This window comes from Macaca fascicularis, chromosome 12 (assembly GCF_037993035.2).
Source record: "Macaca fascicularis isolate 582-1 chromosome 12, T2T-MFA8v1.1".
NCBI classification, from domain to species: Eukaryota; Metazoa; Chordata; class Mammalia; order Primates; family Cercopithecidae; genus Macaca; species Macaca fascicularis.
The window spans coordinates 95,871,346-95,887,728 of NC_088386.1; positions in this window are offsets into that span (position 1 = coordinate 95,871,346).

Consider the following 16,383-nt stretch of genomic DNA (forward strand, 5'->3'; position numbering starts at 1 on the left):
TGTAGAGGTTATTGGTGAGCTACCTTCTGTTAGTATCTTTTCCAGTTTAGTGTAAAAACAAACAGGGATCTGTGTCTTTGTCCAAATCTCATATAGAAATGTGATCCCCAAGGTTGGAGATGGGGCTTGGTGGGAAGAATAAACCATGGAGGTAGATTTCCCCCTTGGGACTGTGTCATGATAGTGAGTGAGTTCTCACGAGATCTGGTTGTTTAAAAGTTTGTAGCACTTCCTCCCATCTCTCTCTTTCTCCTGCTGTGACCATGTGAAGTGTCACTAACCACTTTGCCTTATAGCCCTGATTGTAAGTTCCCTGAGGCCTCCCCAAAAACTGATGCCACCATGCTTACTATACAGCCTGCAGAACCATGAGTCAATTAAACCTCTTTTCTTATAAATTACCCAGTCTCAGGTATTTCTTCAGAAATTAGAACAGACTATTACAGGGAACTGGTACCAAGGAGTGAGGCATTGCTATAAAGATACCTGAAAATGTGGAAGCAACTTTGGAACTGGGTAACGGGCAAAGGTTGGAAGAGTGTGGAGAGCTCAGAAGAAGATAGGAAAATGAGAGAAAGTTTGGAACTGCCTAGAGACTGGTTGAATGGTCATGACCAAAATGCTGGTAGTGATATGAACAATGAAGGCCAGGCTAAGGAGGGCTCAGATGGAAAAGAGGAACTTACTGGGAACTGGAGCAAAGGTGACTTTTGTTATGTGTTAGCACACAGCCTGGCTGCATTGTGCCCCTGCCCTAGGGATCCATGGAACTTTAAACCTGAGAGTGATGATTTTGGGTACATGGTGGAAGAAATTTCTAAGCAGCAAAGTGTTCAAGATGTAGACAGGCTACTTTTAACAACCTATGCTCATATGTGTGAGCAAATAAATGATGTGAAATTGGAACTTATATTTAAAATGGAAGCAGAGTGTAAAAGTTTGGAAAACTGGCAGCCTGGGCATGTGGTGGGGAATAAAAGCCTATTTGAGAGGGAGGAATTCAAGATGACTGCAGAAATTTGGGTAAGTAAAAGGGAACCAAATGCTAATAGCAGAGACAATGGGGAAAAGGTCACAAAGGCATTTCAGAGACCTTTGTGACAGCTACTCCATCATAGGCCTAGAGGCCTAGGAGAGAAGAATAGTTTTATGGCCAGGCCCAGGGCCCCACAGCTCCATGCAGCCTCAGGACAGTGCTCCCTGCATTCCAGTCACTCCAGCTCTAGCCATGGCTCAAAGGGACCCAAGTACAACTCAGCAATAGCTTCAAAGAGTGCTAACTGTAAGCCTTGGCGTGTTCCATGTGGTGTTAAGCCTGTGAGTGCACAGAATGCAAGAGTTGAGGCTTAGGAGTCTCTGCCTAGATTTCAGAGGATGTACGAAGCCTGCTGCAGGGATAGAACCCTCATGGAGAACCTCTACTAGGGCAGTACAGTGGGGAAATGTGGGATTGGAGCCCCCACACAGAGTCCCCACTAAGGCACTGCCTAGTAGACCTGTGAGAAGAGAGTCACCATCTTCCACACCCCAGAATGGTAGATCCACCAGCAGCTTGTACCATGCACCTAGAAAAACCACAGGTACTCAACACCAGCCCATGAGAGCAGCTGTAGGGGCTGAACCCTGCAAAGTCACAGGATTAGAGCTGCCCAAAGCCTTGGGAGCCCACCCTTTGCACCAGTGTGCCCTGGATATGAGACATGCAGTCAAAGGAGATTATTCTGAATCTTTAACATTTAATGACTGACCTCCTGGGTTTTGGACTTGTATGGGACCTATAGCCCCTTTCTTTTAGCTCATTTCTCCCTTTTGGAATAGGGATATTTACTCAATGCATACACCCCCATTGTATCTTGGGAGTAACTAACTTGTTTTTTTATTTTACAGGCTTATAGGAAGAAAGGATGAACCTTGTCTCAGATGAGACTTTGGACTTTGAACTAATGCTGGAATGAGTTAATACTTTGGAGGAGTGTTAAGAAGGGATGATTGTATTTTGCAATGTGAGAAAGACATGAGATGTGGAATGATATGGTTTGGATCTGTGTCCCCACCCAAATCTCATGTTGAATTGCATTCCCCAATTTTGGAGGTGGGGCCTGGTGGGAGGTGATTGGATCCTGGGGTGGATTTCCCCCTTGGTACTGTGTCATGACAGCGAGTGAGTTCTCGTGAGAGCTAGTGTTTAAAGGTGTGTAGCACCACCACCACCGCCCCTTCCAACTGCTCCTGCCATGCCAGTCACCTGCTCCTGCTTTGCCTTATGTCCTGATTGTAAGTTCCCTGAGGCCTCCTCAAAAGCAGATGCTGCCATGCTTCCTGTATAACTTGCAGAACCATGAGCCAGTTAAATATCTTTTCTTTATAGATTGCCCAGTCTCAGGTATTTCTTTATAGCAGTGCAAGAATGGACTAATACAATGTATTTGACTGTATATAATAAAAGAAACTCTGCCAGGCGCAGTGGTTCATGCCTGTAATCCCAGCACTTTGGGAGGCCAAGGCAAGTGGATCACTTGAGGCCATGAGTTTGAAACCAGCCTGGCCAACATGGCAAAACCCTAACTCTACTAAAAATACACAAATTAGCCAGGAGTGGTTGTGCATGTCTGTAATCCCAGCTACTCAGGAGGCTGAGGCACAAGAATAGCTTAAATCCAGAAGGCAGAGGTTGCAGTGAGCCAAGATTGCACCACTGCACTCCAGCCTGGGCAACAGAGCGAGACTCTGTCAAAAAAAAAAAAAAGGTTAAAGGTTAAAAAAAGAAACTTTTGCATCACACAATATCCCATAAGCAAAGTATAAAAACAAATGATAAATTTGGAAAAAGTGTTTGTAACTGATATCTCAGATAAAAGTTAGTATTCTTAATGTATTTGATGATCTAAAGGAATCATTGTCAACTTTTCAGGTGTGAGCATGCTCTTGTGGTTATGTTTTCAAAAAAACAGTATTTAATGTTTGGAGACAGTCATTTAAATATTTATGGTTGAAATCATATGCTATCTTGAATTTGCTTCAAAATAATGAGAGATGAGAGGAGAGAACAGATAAAATTAGAGTGGCTATGAACTGGAAATTATTGAAGGTGGATGATAGGTACATAGAGGCCCATTATACTATTCTCTCTCCTTTTCCATGTATTTGAAATTATCTGTACTTGAAAAGATAAAATATTTTTGGAAGAAAATCTATACAAAGCACACAAGTAGCTTTCAATAAATGTCAACTCCTCTCATTACAGTCATGCTCAATACATGTGTGAGCAAGAATGGAATCTGAACACAGTCATACACATTTGGCCTAATAAGTTCTTATCTGTTGTATTTTTTTAAGTAAAAGCTATCATCTCTATTATCATGGCTAACTACATGCTCTGAGCAACACCCCTACTGCAAAACAATAAATCCTATTGAAGATGTACTCTGAGACAAGACTAGTTTCATGAGAGATAGAAGATGTGTTCAGAGATCCTTCTCTAAGCTCCAAAAAGTCACCTGAGATAAGAGGTGTCAGGAGCTGGGCAGCTGGAAGGGACAGCGGTAACTAAGGCTGGTTGAGCAATGGCATGGCCCTCTATGACAGAGGAAAAAGCTCCAGATTTCCTGGACTAGTTGAGTCCTTCAGTGGGAGGTGTAATATTATCATTTATTAAAATATATTATAAAACCTCTATAGTTAAAACTGTGTGGTTTGGCTATGTGAAGAGAGTGAGAACAGACCAAGGGGCTCTCAGGTATAAAGCCCACTGGTCACTAGCAGAATCAAATCGTATCTGGGGTAAACTTTTCCAATATTCAATTTATCTCTCACTACTTAAGATCAAGTAATGGATGCACAATCAAAGATCAACAAACTCACACAAATGCAAGCCACTCCAAGAGGTGGCAGAAAAAATCAAAACAAAAATCAAACCAAAAAAAACCCAAAAACAAATATGAACCCTTTCAGACATAGATATTGGAACTCTTAGATACAGAATACAGAACAGTCATGTATAAAATGCACAAAGTTGTAAAAGATTCAATTACAACTATGACCAATTGATAAAATATTATGAGGAAATGAATAGACAAATTTAATTTTTTTTTCTGAAAACTTTGAAAGTAAAAAATAAAATTTTGTAATAGAAATCTTAATCAAAGACTGCAGCATCAGTTTACTATTCAAAGAAGAGGCAAATAGTGCAGTGGAAGAGGTCTATTTTTTAAATTACCAAAATTTTAGCACAAAGTAATAAGAAAAAGGTGAAAAATATATAGAGGGTAGAAAGAGAAGCAATAATATATATCTCATGAGAATCTCAGAGAAAGCACAGAGTTAAATGAGAATAGATAATATTTACAGAGATAATAGCTATCTAAATTTCCCAGAATTAATGAAAACCATGAATCCACAGATCTAGGAAGAAAAATTAATGCCAAACATCGTAAACAAAAAGAAATCCATGCCGTCATAATGAAACTGCATGTCAGAGGTTGGTTTGTCTGCAAGTAGCTGGTGAGGCAGGATATTCATTAGGGATTAACACCTATAAAAGTGCAAAGGGAGAAATTCAACTGCAATGCAGGCACAGAGCCTAGGCCAAATCTATGGAGGGCACTGGTGCATATACAACCTGTCAGGATTGTCCTGCCGTGGACTCAAATAATCAGGCCTTTAGACCCCCACCAAGACAAATCACTGGATGTGGGCCAATCCAGAATGGGTATGCCTGGGGCCAAGTGACTCTCTGCTATTGAGGCAATCATAGTTGGAGACTACCTGCTGATTCCCAGCACCTGCTGCAAAAATATCTCTATTGAAGAGTTATCTGGGCAGGCATCTTTATATCTGCCATAGTCCACCCCTTGCACCACTCAAATCTATTTCTTCATATACATTCAGCTCTCCCAGGATTACAGTGTGCTTGTCTTTCTGAAGGAAACTTGGTATGGTTAACAGGACAAATGACTGCCACTACAGCTGGACATAAGGATGCAACTGATACCCATCATCTCCCTCCTCCACTATCCATTCTGGATTTCCCCACCCTTAACTATGAGCTCTGCTGTCTTGGTGGCTAATGTCCTGGTGTGATGCAGACCATCCATAAAGGATCTGAGCCCTTGGTCACCATGTCCTTCTTAGGTGGGAGTTGCTGAACTTACCCACTTGCCAACAGAGATGAGCAAAGGAGTGCCCAAAAGCATCTATGTGGATCACTTGGGTGATACAACCTATTTCTCCCTGCTCCCACTGTATAACAGCGGATCTTCCTCTTCATTTAATTTTGGAGGGCAGGTTTCAGCATACCCCTGATCACAGGAATCCCAAAATGTTTACCCATGCGGCAGGCCCCTCAATCTTCACAGTGCTTATCTCCCACCCTCTGTAGCATGTGTGTCTTAACTGAAGCCTCCAGTTGCATCTTGCTCATCCAGTCCGACTCATCCAGCCCGATTAGCTCAGTATCATTGAGCTACTGAATCCATGTGATGTTTTGTAAACATAGATTGCTTCAGACTATGTCATGACGGAGGGCATAAAGGAACATAGCCGGGGGCAACACTTTAAAGCTATGCTAGTGTATCACTGCCCATTCCATGTGCATGTGAACTCTTTATGATCATCTTTTTGAGCAGAATAGAAAGAACATATTCACCAAATTAGGAGCTACATATGATGTATCTGAGGCCATGTTAATCTGCTGTAGCAAAGAGGCCAGAACAGGCACAGGAGCTGCAATTAGGGATAGTAGTGGGTTGGCCTTGGGGTAGTCTACTGCTATCCTCCCAGAATCTGGGTTCTTCAGGGACCAGACTGGTGACTTCAATGAAGAAGTGATGGGCATCTCCCCGCTACCCACTCACTCATTCTCTGGATTAGGAGTGGCAAGCTATGAAATGACCTGTTTTATAAATAAAAGTTTTTTGGAACACAGACATGCATGCTCATTTGTTTATGTATTGCTCATGGCTGCTCTCTGCTACAAGAGTAAAGTCATTGCAATGGAGACACCTAGCCCATAAAGTCTAAAACATTTACCATCTGGCCCTTACAAAGATAGTTTTCCAACCCCACTTTAGTTCCATAAAGGTGGCATTAACCTCCACTCTTATCACCACTCCTCCAGAATTATTGTTCTTGATTTACTGTCATGGCTGGGAAGAGGAGCAGTTTCTAAGGCCTCTGTTTCAGCTTCTCTACAGGCAAAAGACCCAATATGGGGATTATTCCAACTGCCGTGTATAGGAATTTCATTGTACATTCTGGAACCAAAGAAACGACCAATGGAGCAGGTGAGTCTATAGGCCACGGAGCCCACCGTAAGTTAACTTTAGCCAGGACTTTGTTTAGCCTGGCCCTACTGTGTTCCATGCTAATGAGCCATGATAACACCCTGCATCCAATAGTTCTCAAAATACTTGGGTATTTCCCTTTCCCATGTATACATTTATCTGAGTAAATGGCCATAAGTTCCTGTGGGGAAGCACTGAGGGAATCGTTACCACATATGCTCATCATGGTGTTTCCCAGTTATTTCTCTTGGGTACCTGGCCTTATCATCAATTTCTAGGCTCTAGGTTTGGCACAGGTTTAGGGGAAATGCAAGGAACTTTGTATTGAGGCAACTGCCCCAGTCTCCTGGTCATTATCTCTGTTTTTTTCTGACGGTACAAGCTGAGTAGTGGTCTTGTCAGCTGCCCCCCTATTTTGCATTTAAGAATATCATGTTCCCTTAAGCATCTTCGTAATTCTCTGTAGGGCAGGCTTCCTTGGCTGCCACTCCACACTCACCACTCATTACAAACCATTGTGTCCACTGAGCCTCTGTGGTGTCAGGGTCCTAGCATTCCCATTGTTATCCGCAAGCCTCAGTCTGTACTGACCTCTCCTACTCCAGCTCCGGACTACAGAGGAGAGCCACCACTGAACATGTTAGTGATGCTGGTGCCCCCTCACCAGCAATTCCTTGTTGATAGTATATCCTCTAGGCCTTCCCATGATGAATCTTCATGCCTGCTTCACCAAGCCTTTTCATTGCTTCCTTAACTATCTGTCATGGCAATTTGAGCATTTCAACTGCATGTGGATCATCTCTTTTTGTATGTTTCTGGGAGTCACTCTAATAGCAAGCCAGCCCTATTTCCTGAGGTCCCTGCCATGGTATTAAATCCTGTAGCTCAGGAGAGTAATCTCAAAACAATTTATTCTCTCCTACTCAATCTTATGCTCTTGTCACTTGGTCAACCTTCATCAGAATCTAACTATTCCTTGAAAATCTCCTTCCTACAGGAGCATGCTGGCAAGTCTTGCAGCTCCTTCCGGGGCATGATCCCTGTCTTTCCTATGAGTTCCCTAACATTCTTCATCTGATGAAAGCTATGACTTAACCCTAACTATAAGCAGAGTGGTTAGGAGGGAAGGTAGGGGCAGATTCTGAGGGGGTACTTGTCATCATGTTGGGGAGAGACCTCTAAATTTTCTCCAAAAAGGGCAGTGTGTTCATTCTTCGTAGGAGAAGGTGGTGGGATGCTTCTGAAGGTTCAAAGAGTTCAGAAGTCTGAGCACTTGAAATATTAGGGGAGATTTACCCAGATGTCTGCATCCCAAAAGTGGGGCTCATTTTTCCCCAAACAGGACCTGACATTGGCATAACAGACCTGTCTTGGTTGAAGTTTAACCTTCTCTGGAGCTTGGTCCCTTAAGTCCTGGGCTAGGGCCTGGTCTGCAGCTTTCTCTGTCTCTTGCTGCAGAAGATGAGAGCCCCATTATAAGCTGCCAGAGAAGCCCTCTGCTTTTCAATCCTAGCTTTTCAGTTGCTCATTTGTCACTTGCAGCTTTTTCTTATCTCTTCCTAGGGCATCAAAAGTTCTTAGCTATAGCCATCTAATTCCGTTGCCCTCACAGTTACTATTTACACATTTCTCAAGTGCCTAGCATGTCAGTGTCATGACAGCTAGTGTAGTACACTGCTCCAGTACACCATCCCAATCTGCCTCTGGTGAGAAGGTTAACCACTGGACTGCCACTTTGCACCAGGTGCCATATGGACTCCTCCTACCATAGTAATGAAGGCCCCATTGCTGACAGGGAGGTATGTGACCCAGCTTCAAAACCTCGTCCTATCACTGGTTTTTCTCAGACCACTCCTAGCGAAAACTGTCTCAGGTTGGGTTACCTCTGCAGGACAACTGGGAGCTACATAGAGGAGGAGTAAACAGATTTATGGGAATTACAATTAATGTTCAGGTTCTTTGGTGGAGAGGCAGATTCACTGTTGTCATATTACCTAGTAATTTACATATAATCTTTTAGGTATAGCTAATGAAATTTTTTTAAAGACAAGGCAAAAATAAATTGCTTATTAATTGTTTATATTGCATAACATCTTACACTACCACTATTAGAAAATTATGAAAAAGCATTACTATGATTAAAAATTTGTTCTAGGCTTCCAAATACTTTAAGTCAGTTTATGTGCTTTTTCTTGTTGTTGTTGTTGTTGGAAGTACATGTGGTATGTTGGACTTAAATGAAAATAGTGGTAGTTCATTATCTGTCACTTTTTATTGTACTTTTGATAGTTGGTTTTGATTAGAAAATGGCTCAATTATCTTTTAAGAAATATAGTCTGCTTTAACTTTTAACCAGTTGCTATTTTAAGTCTCCATTTTGAGGTACAAATAGAGACTGATAAATCTCTTTAAGAAGTCCTCATCTTAACAAAGTTCTGAGACAACATTCTCAATATAATACACATTAGTTTCCTAGGTGAAGCTCTAATAAATTGTTTGTGCTGATCTTGCTTCATTAAGTTTCCTCTTCCCATAAATTTTGTTGCAATATTAATGTATTAGGCTAATGGCCAAAACCACAATTATTTTTGCACCTATCTAATAATAATGATTGTCAATTCTTTTCATGATGGAATACTTAAATATTGGTAATATTTTCTCTAGGCCAGAGTTACTAACTAAAATCGTGGATGACTGGGTTTTTTTTTTAAGCCAGAAAGTAAATGATCACATTTTGTAAAAATGTATCTGTCTATTACATGGATAATATATAAGAAGGAAGAGTGTAGGAAGGGAAGGAGAGATTCAATGGGAACTCTTGCCAAAGTCAAGGGGAAAAATAGTGTCTGAATCAGACAGTGACAATGATAATGGAGAGGGAGAATGGAACTAAAAACTTTTTGGATATATCCTGGGGAAGTACTTGGTGGTCAATTAGATATAAAGGACAAGGACTACTCAAGGGTAACTCAAGTTTCTTGTCAGGCTGACAGGGTGGAAATGGTGCCATCAGCACAGATTAGTAAGCAAGGATGAATCAACAGGTTTGGCAGGAAAAGAATTAATTCAAGCTTTAGCGATGTTGATTGTGAGAGGTCTGTGGGTTGCAGAGCCACCAGGTATTATCAACCAGTGACAATTGCCAAAGGAGTACATGGTAAGATTATTTTTGTAATTATTTAAAAACTTCTCTGCCATTGTCTCAAGTATGCCTTTCCTATTTCCCCCAGAGGAAACCAGAGAGGGGACAAATCTCCCAGACCCATTGAATGCAAGAAAAGGGACAACCTGAGCTGGAAGTAACCTTGGGCCAATCCTAAAACCATGTGCAGATCCATGGAGGACTAATGTGGGACTTAATTTTTCTGTCTGTTATTTTAGATCGCATTTTTTTCTAAAATCACAGTACAGAATGTTTTCAAAACTGTAAGTCCCATCCTTTACAAGTTTTTCACATACAACCAAAAATTGTTGTCAGGGCATAGTCATTCATAATTCCTAGTTGGCCAACACAAAAATAATCAACATATAACAACAGTTCTACTAGATATCAATACACAGCAATAAGCCAGCCAGTTCTTATATAAATGCAATGTATAAAGCATTAGCAGCAGGCCCACGCTGGGCTTTTATTTTTAGTTGAGCTTCGCTGACCTTAAAATAGATTTGCATTGAGGGAAATGTAAAACTTCCTCAAATATAGTACTACTTAATTCAGCATAAGCCATGGAGGGGAGGGTTGTGTCTCTAGGGAGAATTTTTACATTCTAGTAACTATAAAAGTAAGGTCTAATACTATGCTATTTCTCTAAAATTTTCATATTCTAGTACAGTTTATGAATGTATCTTTGAGCTTAATACAAATGCCACTAACTGGTGTGCCCCCTCAAAGATGTTCTCAACTCTGCTGTTAGATTTTTAGCACCTCCTCTTAGAGTGATTGTTGTTTCATTTTGATAGCTATCCCTGAAATTTTGTTATGATGCCACTAGATGAATTTTTAAAATATACTGTGACCAAACCATAGATGCTGTGCCCTAGGGGTACAAGATTGGCGGCAATTAATTGATTAATGGATATATCTTCTCTACCAATGATTTTAGCTTTTGTAGCCACAACAGCACAAATACATCACAGTGGACAGCCTTACATAAATAAATTTTGTCTTCTGGGCCCTTGATTTCCCCATTCAACCCCTTACCATTTTAGGTTCTTTTGTTTCTGGTCCACCTATCAGTACCTGTCTCTGCTCCCTCAACAAAATCTATTAATATGTGCCAATTTTCTCAAATATTATTTCAGTTGTTCTTCCTAACAATCTGTGAAGTAGGTATTTTTATTACCCTTTCACTAAGGATAATACTACCAGGGGAAACTGAGGATCCAAGATATTAAATAATTTGCCTGAGTATATTAGTCAAGGATCTCCAAAGAAACTATATGTCGTCTCTCATATATCTACATATCTCTCAGAGAGAGAGAGAGAGAGAGAGAATGAAAAGGAGAGAAATTTATTATGAGGAACTGGCTCATGCTATTAGGAAAGCCAGTGGTGTAATTCAGTCCAAGTCTGAAGGCCTGAGAACCAAAATAAGCCAGTGATGTAAATCTTAGTCCAAGGGTAGGAGAAGACCAAAGTCCCAGTTCAAAAAAGAAGGCAAGAAGCAAAAGGAGGAAATTCCTCCTTCCTCCACCTTTTATGATTGGATGATGCCCTTCTACATTGAAGAAGGCAACCTAGTTACTGGGTCCACTAATTCAAATGCTAATTTTATCCAGAAACACCCTCACAGACACACCCAGAAATGTTTAATCTGGGTACTCCATGGCCAGTGAAGTTGACACATACAATTCACCATCACACTGAGGTAACCCAATGTATTGGAAATTTTATTGAAAATTAGAAATTTTAAAATCAGACCTAACTCTAAAACATCAGCCAACACACTTTGCCAATCTCATATGTTACCTGCCTAGACTCTTCCCAAGGTCTTTAGCTAAAGGAAATCCTTTAGTGAAAAAAAAATGGGATTTCTGGTGTGGAAGAGTCTGGGAAAACTAGACGTTCTCAGAAGATGTAGATTCTTTAGCTGTGGGATTTACCAAGCCCCCAAAGGACACGTTGGTCTACTTAACAAACAATAATTTAGGCCCTTCATGTGCTAGACACTGTTCATTGTTATGGCAGAAACAAACAGACATGAAACCAAATTCTGCCTCCTAAGAAGCTTATATTCCTCTGTATTTTTGTCTACCAAATATCACTCAATGGCACGCTATCCTAACAGAACAATTTGGCTTAGCTGGTGCAGTGACCCATGCCTGTAATCTCAGCTACTTGGGAGGCTGAGGTGGGAAGATCGTTTAAAAAGCCCAAGATTTTGAGTCCAGCTTGGGCCACATAGCAAAACCCTTGCTCTGAAATAACTAAAATAATAAATTGTTCGGTTAATTTTAAAAAGTTGGCTTAATGAAAGCAGTAACAACCTAAGGTTTATTAGGTGTAGGTTAGTACATGACTTATTTGGACCTATCTCAAGTGCATACACAGTGTATCAAGGACTGCCTTGAATGACAAAGGAAGAGTGTGGGTGGAAAAAGGAGCAGTCAGTAATCTATTTTTAAGACTACTAGAGTTCTATGAACTACTTATATTATACTGGGCATTGTTTTTGTTCACTATCATCCCTTCCTTGAAGAACCCACCCCTTGCATATGTGGTGAGATTCTCACAGAGCTATTATCACACAGCCCCACCTACTTTGGCCATAGGAGTGGGCACATGAGTCAGGTTATTCAATCATGGCTCTCAAGGTATAGTGATTGGCCCAGAGATGCACATGTGGTCCAAGTGGAGCCAATCAAAGTCCATTTCTGGGACTGCCATATGGACACAGTAGAGGCAGCTATTTTTTCCACTGTGACTTCTAACCAGGTACTACAGGAAACTTGTCCACCATGTGGAGAGGGTATGCATGTGGAATAAAGACAAGCAGAGTCCAGAGATGGAAAGAGGCATAGAATTCTGATGACATCATTTGAATCCTTGGATATATTTCTTAGACTCTCAGTTACATGAAACAAAACATTTTCTATGTATCCATTTGGAAGATTTTCTGTTTGTTTCATATAACTGAGAGTTTAAGAAGCTGATTATTGCAGCAATATTTACAATAACAAAGACTTGGAACCAATTCAAATGCCCATCAATGATAGACTGGATAAAGAAAATGTGACTGGCACATATATACCATGGAATACTATGCAGCCACAAAAAAAGAATGAGTTCATGTCCTTTGCAGGGACATGGATGAAGCTGGAAACCACCATCCTCAGCAAACTAACACAGGAACAGAAAACCAAACATCACATGTTCTCACTCATAAGTGGGAGTTGAACAATGAGAACACATGGACACAGGGAGGGGAACATCACACACCAGGGTCTGTTGGCCGGTTGGGGGGAAGGGGAGGGAGAGCACAAGGACAAATAACTAATGCATGCAGGGCTTAAAATCTAGATGACGGGTTGATGGGTGTAGCAAAGTAACCACCATGGCACATGTATACCTATGTAACAAACCTGCATGTTCAGCACATGTATCCCAGAACTTAAAGTAAAATAAACATAAATAAATAAATAAAATGCAAAAGAGAAAAAAAAAAGTAAAAGTTAGGTTGAGTTCTGTTGCTTAGAACCAAGAGTCCTGACTTTAAAAAAAAAAAAAAATCTGTGTTGCCCTTAAACCTTCCTGGTCATCCGTGAATGAAGCTGCTTCCTTAAATCTCTGAGGTGACAAAGCACAAAGCAGAGAGCCTGGGGCAGAGCCTCTGCTCTTCATTTGCTGCGCCCCATAAAAACAGCTATCTTGAATATGAGTTTACTGTGTCTCCCAGGTCTCTTCCGGAAGGATTTGGAGCAATCTTTGCCACTTTCGGGCAGTATCAAGGATATTGCTGAGGGCAGCATCTGTGGAATTCTAAGTATCCAAGGCAGCCTCACCTCCCTATTAGCAATTTAAGCAGTTTTTCCATCAGGTCTTAGGACTTGACCCTTTTTCTTTGCTCTGGCTCTCTACAGATGCTGAGCAATGACTTGAGATCACTGATCTAAGGTTTCTATCTCCACAAAGAGCAGTATTTTAGCTCATTCTTCTTGGTGATGAATAAATTGACTTCCAACTATGAATAATCTGAAAATAAGCATTTTGTGGACCCTCACTGACCATGGTTAAATCGGTAAGTCATTAATCAATTTCAGTTACCTGGCATGATGAGAGGGTGAGGTCTGAAAACTATTGTCATGGCTGATATGTGGTCTATGGTTTCTGAGTCTGAAATTCGGTTACTTCAAACACATGCAAAAAGTAGCTGAGGTTTCAGCCTCACAAGCTCTGATAATTTACCACTAAAAATAAGCGTGTGCTCAAGAGACAACTACTATGTAAACACTCTCAGAAAGATTTTTCAGCATCTGCATACAGAAGCTGCCATCCTATACCCAGAGAAGCTGAGGGCACAGCACACAAAGAACGCTTTATCTTTGGGGGAAGCCAGCATCTGCTGAGCATGAAGCAAAGGCAGGACAAAGGACTGCTTCTCTTATTCAGGCAGAGAAATGAAACGTGATTCATTGTTTTGTCTTAAGCAGTTGCACGTTTATTGTTCCATGGCTATGCTAAATATTGGAGCTTGCCTTTCATTAGAAACTTAAGGCCTATCCCGAGCATCAAAGGTGGGCTACGAAATACTTATTGAGAAGCAGAGATGTTCAACATGGTTTGTTCTCACTGAGTACTCAGGGCCATGTCCAGCATACTACTTGGCACTTAGTAGGTGCTCAAATAATTGCATTGCTCACCCATCTTTCTATTAACACTGTTTTACCTTCCTTTTAGCAAATACGACTTATAAAAATCAGAATTATATGGCAGGTAAATTTGGACATGAACACTATAAAATCAAAGGACTTTTTCCTTTACCTTGGGATGATTTTAAATCTCAAGTCCCTCACTCGGGGCGTATTTGAAATATAACAATTTATGTACAGCTGAACCATGAAATTTTTAGCATATAAAAACAGGACACACATTTGTGCATGCTGTTTTGTCCCCACTAGGATTTGCAAAGGGAGGGCGAGAAGAATTGACCAAAAGAACAGCTGTTTAGTGAGGCAGGAAGTTGAAAGTATTTAACTTAAAATTAGGTTTGGGGATTATCTGAGATCTTCAAAGAGGCATACAATTTGTATTCTTCATTATCACAAGTAAATAGGAGTAGGAGACTGCAATGTGTGTGAATTTACTCTGTTGCGACAAGGAAGCCTCCAGAATCATCAGTTCATGGATCTATGGGTTTAGAATGTAAATTTTTGCCATGGATCTTACATCATCGTGATGATGATGACTTGCTTTGGCCAGCCCGTCAGAGACACAGAAACTCCTGCCAAGATGAGGAGGATGGGGAACGATGTGTGGATGGCAGGGAAAGCTATGCTGCTTGAAACCCTACTTATTCTGCTGGTTTACAAGTCTGAAAGCCTAAGCCTGCCCCCCACTATAGGTCAGACTTCCCAGAACAGACCAGCCTTCCAGCTGAACCTTGCTCCTCGCCAGCCCACCCTGACCCCATATATTGCCGGGTTATTCACATCTACTGCAACTAGATGTTGTAGTGAAATACTCCACGCCTGAACTTGAGCGTCTCTACAGGCATCTTTTAAATTTAGGCAGATAGTTTAGTTTCTTTTCTCTTATTTTGAGTTCATTTATGGTTTTGTGATTTTGTATAATTACACATAACATTAACTAAGGAGGAGTAAGGTTTTTCATGGTTCCTAATTATCTAGGGTCTGATTCTTGCTTTTAGCACTTACGGAATTATAACTGACATTGCTGGCTAACTCCTTTCCATTCTTGCTCCCTAAATCAGAATTTATGAAGACTATCCCTTAATTCTAGTGCTCAGTAAGTCTCGTACAGGGAACTTAATGTCAGAAGCCCAGAATTTTAGAAACAATTCTGTGACTAATTAACTCCATAGACTTGAGTAAGTCCTGGACTCTAAGACCTTATGATGGTTCATTTTATATGTCAATTTGAGTGGCCTGTAATGCCCAGATATGTGGTCAAACACTAATCTGGATGTTTCTGTAAGGGTGTTTTTGGATTGGTGGACTTTGAGTAAAGCAGATTGCCATTCATAACGTGAGTGGTCCTCATCCAGTAAGTTGAAGACCAGAAAAGACCAAAAAGGCTAACTTACCGGATTAAGAGTGAATTCTGCAGCAGACGGTCAGCCTTTGGACTTTGAACTGCAACATCAGCCCATTCCTCAGTCTCCAGAGTGCCAGCCCACATTGCAGATTTTGGACCTGCTAGCCTTCAGAAGCACATGAACCAATCCCTTAAAATCTCTCCCCCCACCACCAATATTGATTCTGTTTTCTGGAGAACACTGACTAATGTAACCCTCTATTTTTTAAATTAAGGAAGAAACTGAATCCATTCCACAGACATCACAGCTGATCCAAAGAACTAAAGAAATCATACGTGCAAAAAAAGACGTAAAATAAGTAATTTACTGAACAAATATAAGGATTTATTTCAGTAAACCATGAACTTAAGAATTTATAGTGAAAATCAAAAATTTACTTAAAGTCAAGCAATTAGAAATTTGCTTTTCTGCAAATAGCCCTTCCATGAATTTTACAGTCCTCTCACTTTTCTCCCGAGTCATATTTTTTACTCAGAGTCACATATAACCGATGGATATTTTCGTACCACAAGTGAACCACCTTTTCCAAGTTGCTAAAGTTTAATCTGTTTTATAGGAAAGTCATCTTTTCCTGATGTATGTAAACAATTGATTTGTTTGTTTTATGTTTGTTCCTTTTACCAGTGATGAGAGGAAAGCCAACAAAATTGATGGTTCAGTAGCTTCATCCATTTACCTGATAACCAGCCTTGGACCTGAAATCCAACCTCGTGGTCAAATAATTCTGCTTGATGCCCCCAGTCTACATATTGGCATGTTTCTCTCCTGTAGCTGACAAGGTGTGTGCTAAATATTGCATGCAAAGAGTTGATTCCAAAATGCATCTA